We start from the raw sequence: 10804 nt of genomic DNA, 5'->3' as shown, positions 1-10804 counted from the left end.
AGTCAGGGTGTAAACACTAAAGTCTGGCAACACTGCAACTAAGAAAAGTTTCTCTGCTTCCAAAAAAAGAGTGCAGAGATATCTCTGGCGAGAGAGACTGCTCCTTTCTTCTCTGTTCAGAGGGGTTCATCAGGCCCATGGCTTTCCCCCTATATTATCTCTCTTCTGATCCCTCAGCACACTCTAGACTGCGTGAAACCTTGTTAGACCTTTCCCCACCGAGCAGCGGAGAGTCGGGGCTTGGAGAAGCCGGGAGGCGAGGAGCCGAGGGCGCAGGCGCAGTGCGCTCAGGTACGCGCGCCGGCGGCCCCGCCCCCGCCAAGACGAGCACAGCCCGACGGGCGGGGAGAACCTGGGGGACGGGGCGGAGCCTCGGGGCGCTGCCGCGCGAGGTGGCCCGAGCCACGGTTCCCGCGGGCGGCGACGGCACAGCGCCCACTGCCCGGAGCAGGTAACCGGCCTCAGCGCCGTGTGGGGGCAGGGCGCCCCGAGAGCCGCGCGTGGAGACCCCGGGGCCCCGGCGGGCAGGGGAGCCCGCGGGCCCGGGGGCGCCGTCCGGGGGGCCAACCCGGGGGCTCTGCGTGGCGTGGGCCCCCCAGAGCGGGCTCGCGGGGTTTGGGGTGGAGGTAAGAGCAGCCCCCGCCTCAGCGAGTAGCCCCCGAGTCCCCAGCCTCGCGGGTCAGAGGGTGGAGCGACTGTTCTGCATGTTTTTTTCGTGTCCTTTAACTTTATTTTTCTTTTTAATGTCGTCTTGGTTGGGGCCCCGGGTGACTTGCTCCCGAGCGTCCTCAGCGACGCCTGTTCTCCGGAGGCCTGGGGGAGGCTTTAGGGCCCCTGGACAGCCGCGATCACCCCCGTAGCGCAGGGTGGGCTGTGCGGCGAGGCCGGGACCCCGCCCTGCCAGGTTCTCGAGTCCGTTCAGCGGGACCCCCGGACCGAGGGCGGGCCACGCGTCCCCCACGGCCCGCCCCGGGTGGGCTCCGGGCTCCCGAGGAAAACGGAAGCGACCTTCCTTTGCCTGGAGAGTCTGATGGGAACTGATTAGCGGACTTTTCATCTGTGATGTTTCTGAAACTTTTTGAAGCTGCGAAGGGGTGTTACAGTGTTACTTTCCTGTGTTGTTTTGCAAAACACAAATTATCTACCCCAAATTATCTAGATTTTAGATTTGGCTTATTTCTTCCCGCCCCCCCCTTTTTTTTTTTTTTGTAAATTCTTTGTTATAGTTTCCTTTAAATAAAGGAAAATACTATGGGCGAATTGGGATGTAAATTGCACACACTCGTCCAGGTATAAGCAAGACAGATGCCCAGCCAAAAATATTGATTTTTATTAGAATATTTAAAATACAGCATGGGAAAGGAGTGCTTTTGTATTTAAAATATTGTACTGATTCTCACTTCAGGTAGGCGGTTAATAGAATTCTGTAAAAAAAAAAAAAAAAAGGCCTGGAAATATTGAGAGTAAACAATAACACCCCCTATTTACCAGTGTAATATTGTAGTATGTAACTTTCCTATGGTTAAAAAATTGCTTTTTCTGGAAGGAAATGTTTATATTGCTTGCTTTTGAGAGCTGGCGTTGGAGATTTGCTTTTATCACCTTTCGTATTTTGTATTTTTTGCCAATGACTGAGTTACTTTCATAACTGGAGGAAAAAGACTTCGTAAAAATTTGCTTTTTTTTTTTTAAGTATCTCTTGTAATTATTATCTCCTCTTGATTTATAATGAATAATTCAATTCGTAAATTTAATTTATGAATAAAACTGAAAAATTGAGAGATTAATTCAGGTTGAGAGAAAATGAGTTTGAGATTCTTGCAAGACATCTGGCAGAGTTGTCTAGTTGGCAGTTTAATATTTTGGTGTCGGGATTTTCTAAATTCAGGATCGGAGTTGTAGATGTTGGAAGCATCCGGATTGTGGTAGTTAGTCCTATGAGAGTAGAAGAAATCATTCAAGTAACTAGAGTAAGGAGAGAGGAAGACCGAGGATAGGAAACGTCAATATTTAAGTGAAAGTCAAGGAAACCGAGGAGCATTCAGGAAAGGAGGAGGAACTCTAGCAGACAGTGGTGTCATAAAAGCCAGGGGAGGAAATAGTTTAATGAGAGGAGAAATCTGAGTCAGATGAGTCAGAGGAATCTGGGAGATAGGTTCTGATAAAGTGCCTCTTGGCTTTGCTAGTTAGGAGAGGGTCATTGATCTCAGCAAACATAATTTAAGTAAAATGATGAGTATGGGAACTGAATTTGAATTTGAGGAGTAAATAGAGGGTGAGGAAATAAAGATATGGAGTGTAGAATCCTTATTTTGAGAATCAAATATTAGAAGGAGTGACAGGGTGGTGAGAGGGAGTTTCTAGTCAGATTGGAAAGAATATAATTAAAGCACCTTTTCGTTAAAGGGCATTGTTCTCTCTCATGGTTAAGTAGCAGAAGCTGAGAGCAAGTAGCTGAGCATATTGATAGAAGTACAGTATTAGAAGTGTATTTCATCTCCCACATTCAAATTATGAGCCCTGTTTTAGTGGTATTTTGGTCTTTTGGGTTCAGGTATTGCTATCAGTGTTGAAGTCACACTTTAACTAACTGTATTGATCACATTTCACCTGAGTTCCAGTACTGTGATACTCCCGATTTACTTTTAAGTCATGTGATTCCTTCGTGTATATACTTCATATATACCTCAATGACTTCTAGAAATCTAAATGTAGAAATCATGCATTTTTGATTAAATCTACCCACGAAGCATATATCGCTTCAGGCCTTTGCATTCAAGGGAAAATGCTCTTCTTAGATTAAAATTTCATTATAATGAGTTCCACTTCAATCTTCATTGAAAGTTTAGATTTTTTTGTTATTTTTCAGATAAGTAATTTTATGTGTATTTTCCTTAGGTATATTAAAAGAATAGCTAAAGTTGGAAAAGGACAGGTTGATAAGGTTGTGGAGCAACTGGAACTCTGGTTCTCTGCTGGTAGAAGTTAAATTAGTGCCATTAGTTTGGAAAACTTCCCGGCAGTATCTACTAAAGTGAAACACATGCATAAATTACACTCAAACTATACCTGACAAATTCTAGAAAATGCAAACTAGTCTAGAGTATAGAAAACGGATCAGTTGATACTCAAGGATGGGGACAAGGGCAAGTAAGGAAGGATGATGAGTTAAAAGGGGTATGAGGAAACTTTGGGGCATGGTAGATGTATTCGTTTTCTTGACTGTGAAGACGCTTTTATCAATGTACACATATGTCTGACTCATGTAATTGTACATTTTAAATTGTGCAATTTACTGTAAGTCAGTTGTACCTTAATAAAGCTATAAAAAAGAGTAAATAAAAGTAGAGAGTGAAAGAAGACACACCATTTAAGTGTAAGTATACAGTTGACCCTTGAACAACATGGGATTTAGGGATGCCAACCTCCCACACAATGGAAAATATCCACACATAACTTTTGATTCCCCCAAAACTTTACTAATAGCCTGCTGTTGACCAGAGCCTTGGCAATAAACATAAACAGTTGATTAATGCATATTTTATATGTTATGTGTATTATATACTGTATTCTTACAGTAAACTCTAGAAATTGTTAAGAAAATCATAAGAGAAAATACATTTACACTATTGAAAAAAGCCACATATAAGTGGACTCATGCAATTCAAATAGGTGTTTTTCAAGGGTCAACTATGTATTTCTTTTAAATACTGTAGTTATCTCAAAGTGATGGGATTATGGATATTTTTCCTTTGTTTATATAGTTTTCTGTATCTTATTTTCTACTATAACCATGTATTTACTTAATTCTTAAATGAGAAATGATTTATATGTGCAAAATAGTACTTTGACACATCTACAAATTTAGAGAATACGAATAAAATACATGGCCCTGTACCCATGTCATACTTTAGAAATAATACATAGTATATTTGAAAGATCGAGTGTGTCTTTCTCCCTGATTGTATCTTTCTCTTTCCATGCTCCTTGGTTTTCTGTATAGTTTTACTACATATTTATATGCTCCTAAATAATGTATTATTTAGTTTTGTCTGTTCTCTCACCTTTTTTTGGCACACAGTATATTTGTGAGATTCATCTATGTTGACGCGTTATGGTTGTTTACTTTCTGTTGCTGCGTTTCATTTCATTGTACGACTTTAGCACTGTTTATCCATCTTCCTGTTAATGGGTATTTGAGGGAGTCTTCAGTTTCCTTTTTTAATTTAATTTTTACTTTTCGCCTTTAAAAACTGGCTTGTTCTGACCATTCTAGTCTATGTTTCTTTGTGTACGTATGCAAGAATTTCCCTGGCTTTTTGCCTAGGAAAGTTGTGGATCTTCAGTTTCGCTAGATAATAAAATGTTTTATAAAGCGGTTGTACCAGTTTACACTCTGACAAGCAGTATTGGCATTATTTGCTTTCTCAACAACATTGAGACATTTGTATAACAACATTGGTAATTATCTGAATTTTTTCTTTTCAACAATCTGGTGGGTGAGAAATGGTTCCCCACGGGGAGTTTAATTTATGTTTCCTTAATTACTAATGATGTTGAACCTTTTATAATTCCTCTTCTGTGGGATGTCTATATCTTTTGCCTGTTTTTTCATATTAAAAAAAAAACTCTTTTTAAAGTTGATTTCTAGAAGTTTGGGTTTTTTGAAAACATATTCGGGGTGATAATTCTTCGTCAGTTATACGTGTGGCAAATATCTTTTTCCTAGTAAATAGCTTGTCTTCTTACTTTATAGAGGTTTCTGGTGGACACATTCTCTAGTTTAATGTAGTTGAATATGTCAGCCTTTTCCTTACGGTGAGTGCTTTTGGCATCTTGTTTAACAAACCTTTCCCTTCCTTGAGGTCATAAAGACATAGTCTGATATTTTCTTCTAAAAGCTTGAAAATGTTGCCTTTCATATTTATGTCTTAATCCATGTGAAAATGATTTTTGTGGGGTATGAAGTGGGCATAGTTTTTGAGTTTTTGATTTTCCATATGGGTAACCTTTTTTCCAGCATCATTTATTGATTATTCTGTTTTTCCTCCCAGTGATCCATAAGTATCATAGGTTTCTGGGCTCTTTTTCCTTAGGTCTCTGTGTATCCTTCCCAGTCTTATTTACTTTAGTTGTATAAAGAGCCTCCATACCTAAGAGAGCAATCACCCACCTATGCTTCTTTTAAAACTAGAGTCCCCTCAAATTAATGTTTAATTTTTTTTCTAAAGTAAATTTTTAATAGTAGTATAATGTGTTATTTAAGTCTTGAATATCGACAGTAAATCACCCGAGGACACGAGTAATACTGAAGCTACTTTAATGCAGACTATATCAGACGGTCTTAGTTTTTGCAAATCCTGTCTTAACTCCCGAGAGTTAATTTTAACCTAAAAAGTTAAGGTAGGATTTTCAGTTTGGGAATATAGTTAAGATATTTGGAAAAACCTGCACCCTAAAAATAGCCAGGAACGTTGTATTTACAAGAAAAATTAAAAGGTAGTTAAGAATTGATATGTCAGAATCCAAGAGGAAGCTGAAAATCTGTATGACTAAAGGAGCGCTTAAGTTTTATTTGCTCTGAAGGTATTTGCGCTACTGGGGAAACTTGCCTGGATTTGAATAAGAACTGGTAGATTTGCAGGGTGGGAGGCATAGTTAGAAGTTAGCCTAGGGCTCATTTAAGGTAAGCTAATAAGAGACTTCCTGTCATTCTGAGATCCCAAAGGTCTGGATGTCTTTTAAAGGATGAAAACTCTACTTCCTTCTAGGATCTGCGATGAAAGTTGCCTTGATGCCAAGCTTGAAAATGATTTTTCTGTTTTTCCTTCCAGTGATCCATAGTATCAGGGGATGTAAACAGGGGAATAAAGCCTACCCTTGGGAAGTTGCAACCATCAGACCATGAGGGAAATTCACATCACGTGGTAGTCTAAAAAAATTTCAAAATGTGAATTTCAAAAGAAAAAAAAAATTTTTTTTTTTTAAATATAATTCATGTACCATAAAATTCACTTTTTTAAAGTGTACAGTTCAATGGGGTTTTTTTTTTTTTGGTATATTCACAAAATCAAGCAATCATCATCACATCCAATTCCAAAACACTTTCATCACCCCCAAAAGAGACCTTGTACCTGTAACTAGTCACTCTACATTTCCCCTTCTCCCCCCAACACCTGGCTGTCACTAATCTACATTCTGTCTCTGTGGATTTGCTTATTCTGGGTATTTCATATGAATGAAATCATACAATATGTAGTCATTTGTGTCTTGCTGCTTTCACTTAGCATAATGTTCTTCAGGTTAATTCATGTAGCATGAATCAGTACTTCAGTCCTTTTTATGGCTGAATAAATATTACATTCTTTGAATATATCACATTTTATTTTTCCTATTCATTAGTTGATGGACATTTGGGTTGTATCCACTTTTTGGCTATTATGAATAATTTGCTGTAGATGTTTGTATGGAAATATATTTTTCATTCTCATAGGTAAATTTACCTAGGAGCGGAATTGCTGGATCATATGGTAATTCTGGGTTTAAGTTTTTGAGGAACTGCCAAACAGTGTGTGGTAGTCATCCATATTCTTTCCTTTTTTTAAATTTTTAAAAAAATTTTTCGTGTGGATAGTCAGTCGTCCCAGCACCAATTGTTGAAAAGACTTCTTTTCTCTTTAAAGTTTCTTAGCACCTTTGTTAAAAATCAATTGACTATAAATGTAAAGATTTATTTCTGGGCTCTCTGTTTTATTCCATTGATCTATATGTATGTCCTTATGCAAATATCACAATTTTAATTACAACAATTTTGTAGTAAACTTTGAAGTCAAGAAATATATCTTCCAGCTTTGTTCTTTTTCAAGATTATTTCAGCTGTTCTGTGCCTTTTGCATTTCCATATGAATTTTAGGATCGCTTTGTCAGTTTCTGTAAAGAATCTGGAAGGGATTTTTGTGGAGATGTGTTGAATCTGTGGGTAATTTTGGGAGTACTGCCATCTCAATAATATTATGGCTTCCGATCCATGAACATGGGCTGTCTTTCCATTTATCGAAGTCTTCTTTAATATTTTTCAGTAATGTTTTATAGTTTTCAGTGTACAAATCTTTCACTTCTCTTGTTAAAGTATTCCTAAGTCTTTTAGGGTTCTTTTTTTTTTTATGTTATTAATGGAATGTATTTCTTAATTTCAGTTTAGGCTGTTCATTGTTAGTATACAGAAATACAACTATTTTTTTTATATCGATCTTATGTCTTGCAACTGTATTCAATTTGTTTATTACTTCTAGTAGTTTTTTAGGGGATTCTTTTGGCTTTTTTTATTTGCAAGATTAAGTTGTCTGTGAATAACGAGAGTTTTATTTCTTTATTTCTAGCATGGATTCCCTTTATGTCTTCCTAGTCTAATTGCTCTGGCTAGAATCTCCAGTACAGTTTTGAACAGAAGTGGTGTGAGTGGACATCCTTGTCTTTTGCCTGGGCTTACAGGAAAAACATTGGGTCTTTTAGCAGCTACTATGATATTAACTGTAGGATTTTATAGATACTTTTTATGATGTCGAGAAATTCTCTTCTAGTTTGATCAGCTTTTTAAAAAAATCATGAATGACTTGGATTTTTCCAGCCTTCTTTTTGTATTTGTTTTGGTGATCATGTAGTTTTTGTCCCATATTCTATTATATAATGTATTATGTAAGTTGATTTTCAGATATGTAATATTTATGATATATAATTTTTTCTGTATGTTCCTGGATTTGGTTTGCTAGTATTTTGTTGAGGATTTTTGTGTCCATATTTATGAGAGATAGCCATCCTTTTACTTTTAACTTATTTGTGTCTTTATATTTAAAGTATATTTCTTATAACCAGCATATACTTGGATCACACATTTTTAACCAATATAACAATCTCTGCCTTTTAATTGGTATATTTAGAGCATTTAAACTTAGTGTGATTATTGGTTTAATTTAAATCAATCATCTTGCAGTTTTCTATTTATCACACCTGTTCTTTGTACCTCCTAGTCTGTCGTGTTGCTCTTTGTTGTCCATTCATCCAAGCTGTTCTTTGCCCCCACTTTCTTATTTTTTTATGCTTTCTTTTATATTAACTGAGAAAACATTTTTTTGTATGATTCCATTTGATCAGCTTTTGGCTTATTAGCTAAACTATTTTCTTATTTTAGTCGTTGGTTTAGGATTTATAGTACATGTCTTTAACTTTGCACAGTCTATCGTCAAATGGTGTTTTATACCACATCACATCTAGTAAGAGAAACTTACAATAGAATACTTCTGTATCTCCCCATATCACCATGTTATTATTTTTACCTAAGCATCAATAATCGTTTGAAGAGATTTAAGTAATAACAAATCTTCTATATTTTTATCCATGGTTCTCTAGTGTAGACCCAAATTTCCATCTAGTATCATTCTTCTGCCTGAAGGGTGTCCTTGAACTCTTCTCATGGTGTGGATCTGCTGGTGGTTCATTCTTTCACCTTTCATGTGTCTGAAAGAAGGCTTATGTCACCTCTCTTTTTGAAAGATTTTCTTGAGGCATCAAATTCCACATTGACAGTTTTTTTTTCTTTCACAATTTTGAAGATTTTGCTCCCCTGATTTGTGCTTGCATTCTTTCCAATGAGAATTATGCTACTTTGTTCCTATATATATTATGTCCTTTTTTTTTTTCTAGAGCTCTTTTAAGATTTCCTCTTCATCACTGGTTTTGAGCCATGTTATTATGATATGTTTTGGTGTTGTTTTCTTCAGAATTCCTGTGCTTGGTGTTCATCGAAGTTCTTAGATCTGTGGTTTGTAGTTATCAAATTTGGAAAATATTTTATCCAAATTATTTTTTCTTTATTATTATTCTTTAAATATTTTTTCTGCATCCCCCATCTTCTTCATTACATGTATATTAGGCTGCTTGAAATTGTCTCATGGGTCACAGGTGTTCTTCACATTTTTGTGTTCATGCTTTCTTTTCTCTGTGATTTTATTTTGGATCGTTTTTTACTGTATCTTTAAGTTTGTTAATCTTTTTTTTTTTTTGCAATATCTAATCTGCTATTAATCCTATCAGCTGTATTTCCCATCTCAGACAGTGTAGTTTTTATTTTTAGAAGTTGAGTTTGTGTCTCTCTTTCTGTCTTTCGTGTCTCTGCTTTTTGCACATATAGAATGCAGTTATAACTGTTATCATTTCCTTAATTGTCTGCATCAGTTCTGAATTAATTCCAATTGGTTAATTTTTCCCCTTTCTACTGCTTATATTTTCTTTGCTTCTTTGCATGTCTGGTAATTTTTTATTGGATGCCAGACATTGTGAATTTTACCTTATGTACTGGATATTTTTAGATTTCTATAAATATTTTTTGTTTTGGAAGATAGTTAAGTTTCATGGGAATCATTTGATATTTCTGAGTCTTGCTTTTAAGATTAGTTAGGTGAGGTAAGTCTACCAGTGAGGTAAGACCCCTTCCGAGTACTCTACTTAATTCCTTGTGAATTATGAGGTTTTTCCAGCCTGGTTTCTGGGAATAGGCATTATTACTGACGTTGGTGAGTACTGGTCATGGTTTTTGTAACCTTTTCTGGTGGTGTGCTGCCAGTCTTATGTAGATTTTTTGTGTGCATGCTCTTTGTGTGCAGTGCTGTGCTGAATACTCGAGTGGGACCCTCTGCCGATGTCTGTAATTCTGTGTGCACCTCTGTACTGTTCAGTAGTCTCATGCAAATTCTAGCTGCCTTTTTCTTATTCATGTAAACTTGTTTTCTTTTCTGCATCCCTCCCCCATCTTCCCCAGCTCATTTTGGCTGATTTACGGCTGTCAACCTGGAGGACTTTTTCTCCAGAAGTAGGAAGCATTTTTAACCAGTCCTCCTGCATTCCCTTCAATATTGACGTAAAGTATTTGCAAGCTGACTGGGGTCAGATTTGTAGTTCGATGAGTATGTTACTTGTTTTTATATGAGTTAGTTATTGTACTTTGTTTCCTTGTCTATCAACTACATATTTGCTGAGTTCCAGCTGTATATGCAGCATCTGTACAAGGTACTGAGCTTAAATAGAAAGTGAGTACAATGTAGTTTCTGAATGATTTATATTGTAGCAGGGGAAGTAGAATAGGTCTCATGAATTTCAAGAAAAATGTAATTATTTTTTTTAAGTTCACGGGATGTTTAGAGGTGAGAGAAATTTGTATGGCCTGGATGGTTAAGTATCGTATTCTCTAAACTTGGGCTGAAAAGGGCTTTTGAAAATGTATACATTTTTAAAACAAATCAGTTACAAGATATAATGGAAGAAAAGTTGCTATTGTAATAACCAAACAAATTTTACAGGTAGGCACTTAACAAGAAAAGTTCAGAATTTATATGAGGAAAACTATGAAAACTCCCAAAGATACAAACATAGACCTGAACAAATGTAAAGCTGTATCTAGTTCTGGGTAGGAAAACTCAACATCCTAAAGATGTCATTTTTCCTAAAACAATTTATAAATTTAACATTATCCCAGTGATTTTTTTTTTTCTTCTAGAGCTAGAGAGATGATAAAGTTCATTTGTGAGAACAGATGAGAATAGCTAGGAAAATCCTGAAATTGAAGATCAATAGGATGGGAGGCTAGCCCTACTAGTTTTTAAAACATATTATGAACCTTTATCATTTAAAAAAGTGCTATTCATACAGGAATTCACAGACCAATTAAAGACAGTAGAAAATAGTAATAAATCCAACAGCATGTGGAAAATTAGTCTGTAATAAAGGCAGCATCCTCTCTCGCTCAATCTCT

At 36.7% G+C, this 10804-nt stretch overlaps 1 protein-coding gene across 4 annotated transcripts in view; it reads left to right on the top strand.

Moving 5' to 3' along the window:
• The first annotated feature begins 322 nt into the window (after positions 1–322).
• Positions 323–10804, top strand: part of TC2N (tandem C2 domains, nuclear) — a 33870-nt gene continuing 23388 nt past the window's right edge. For 3 of the 4 annotated variants that reach the window (XM_039884034.1, XM_039884033.1, XM_039884032.1), the window contains exon 1: positions 323–451. The gene's annotated coding sequence lies outside the window, so the exon portion shown is untranslated. Of the gene's footprint in view, positions 452–582; positions 627–10804 lie in introns of those variants that run through there. The other variant, XM_039884037.1, reaches the window with a different exon arrangement.

The sequence above is a fragment of the Pteropus medius genome, unplaced genomic scaffold (assembly GCF_902729225.1).
Source record: "Pteropus medius unplaced genomic scaffold, Ma_sr-lr_union100, whole genome shotgun sequence".
NCBI lineage: Eukaryota > Metazoa > Chordata > Mammalia > Chiroptera > Pteropodidae > Pteropus > Pteropus medius.
Note: the sequence above shows the minus strand (reverse complement) of the source record. Positions and strands in the feature narration are given on the sequence as shown.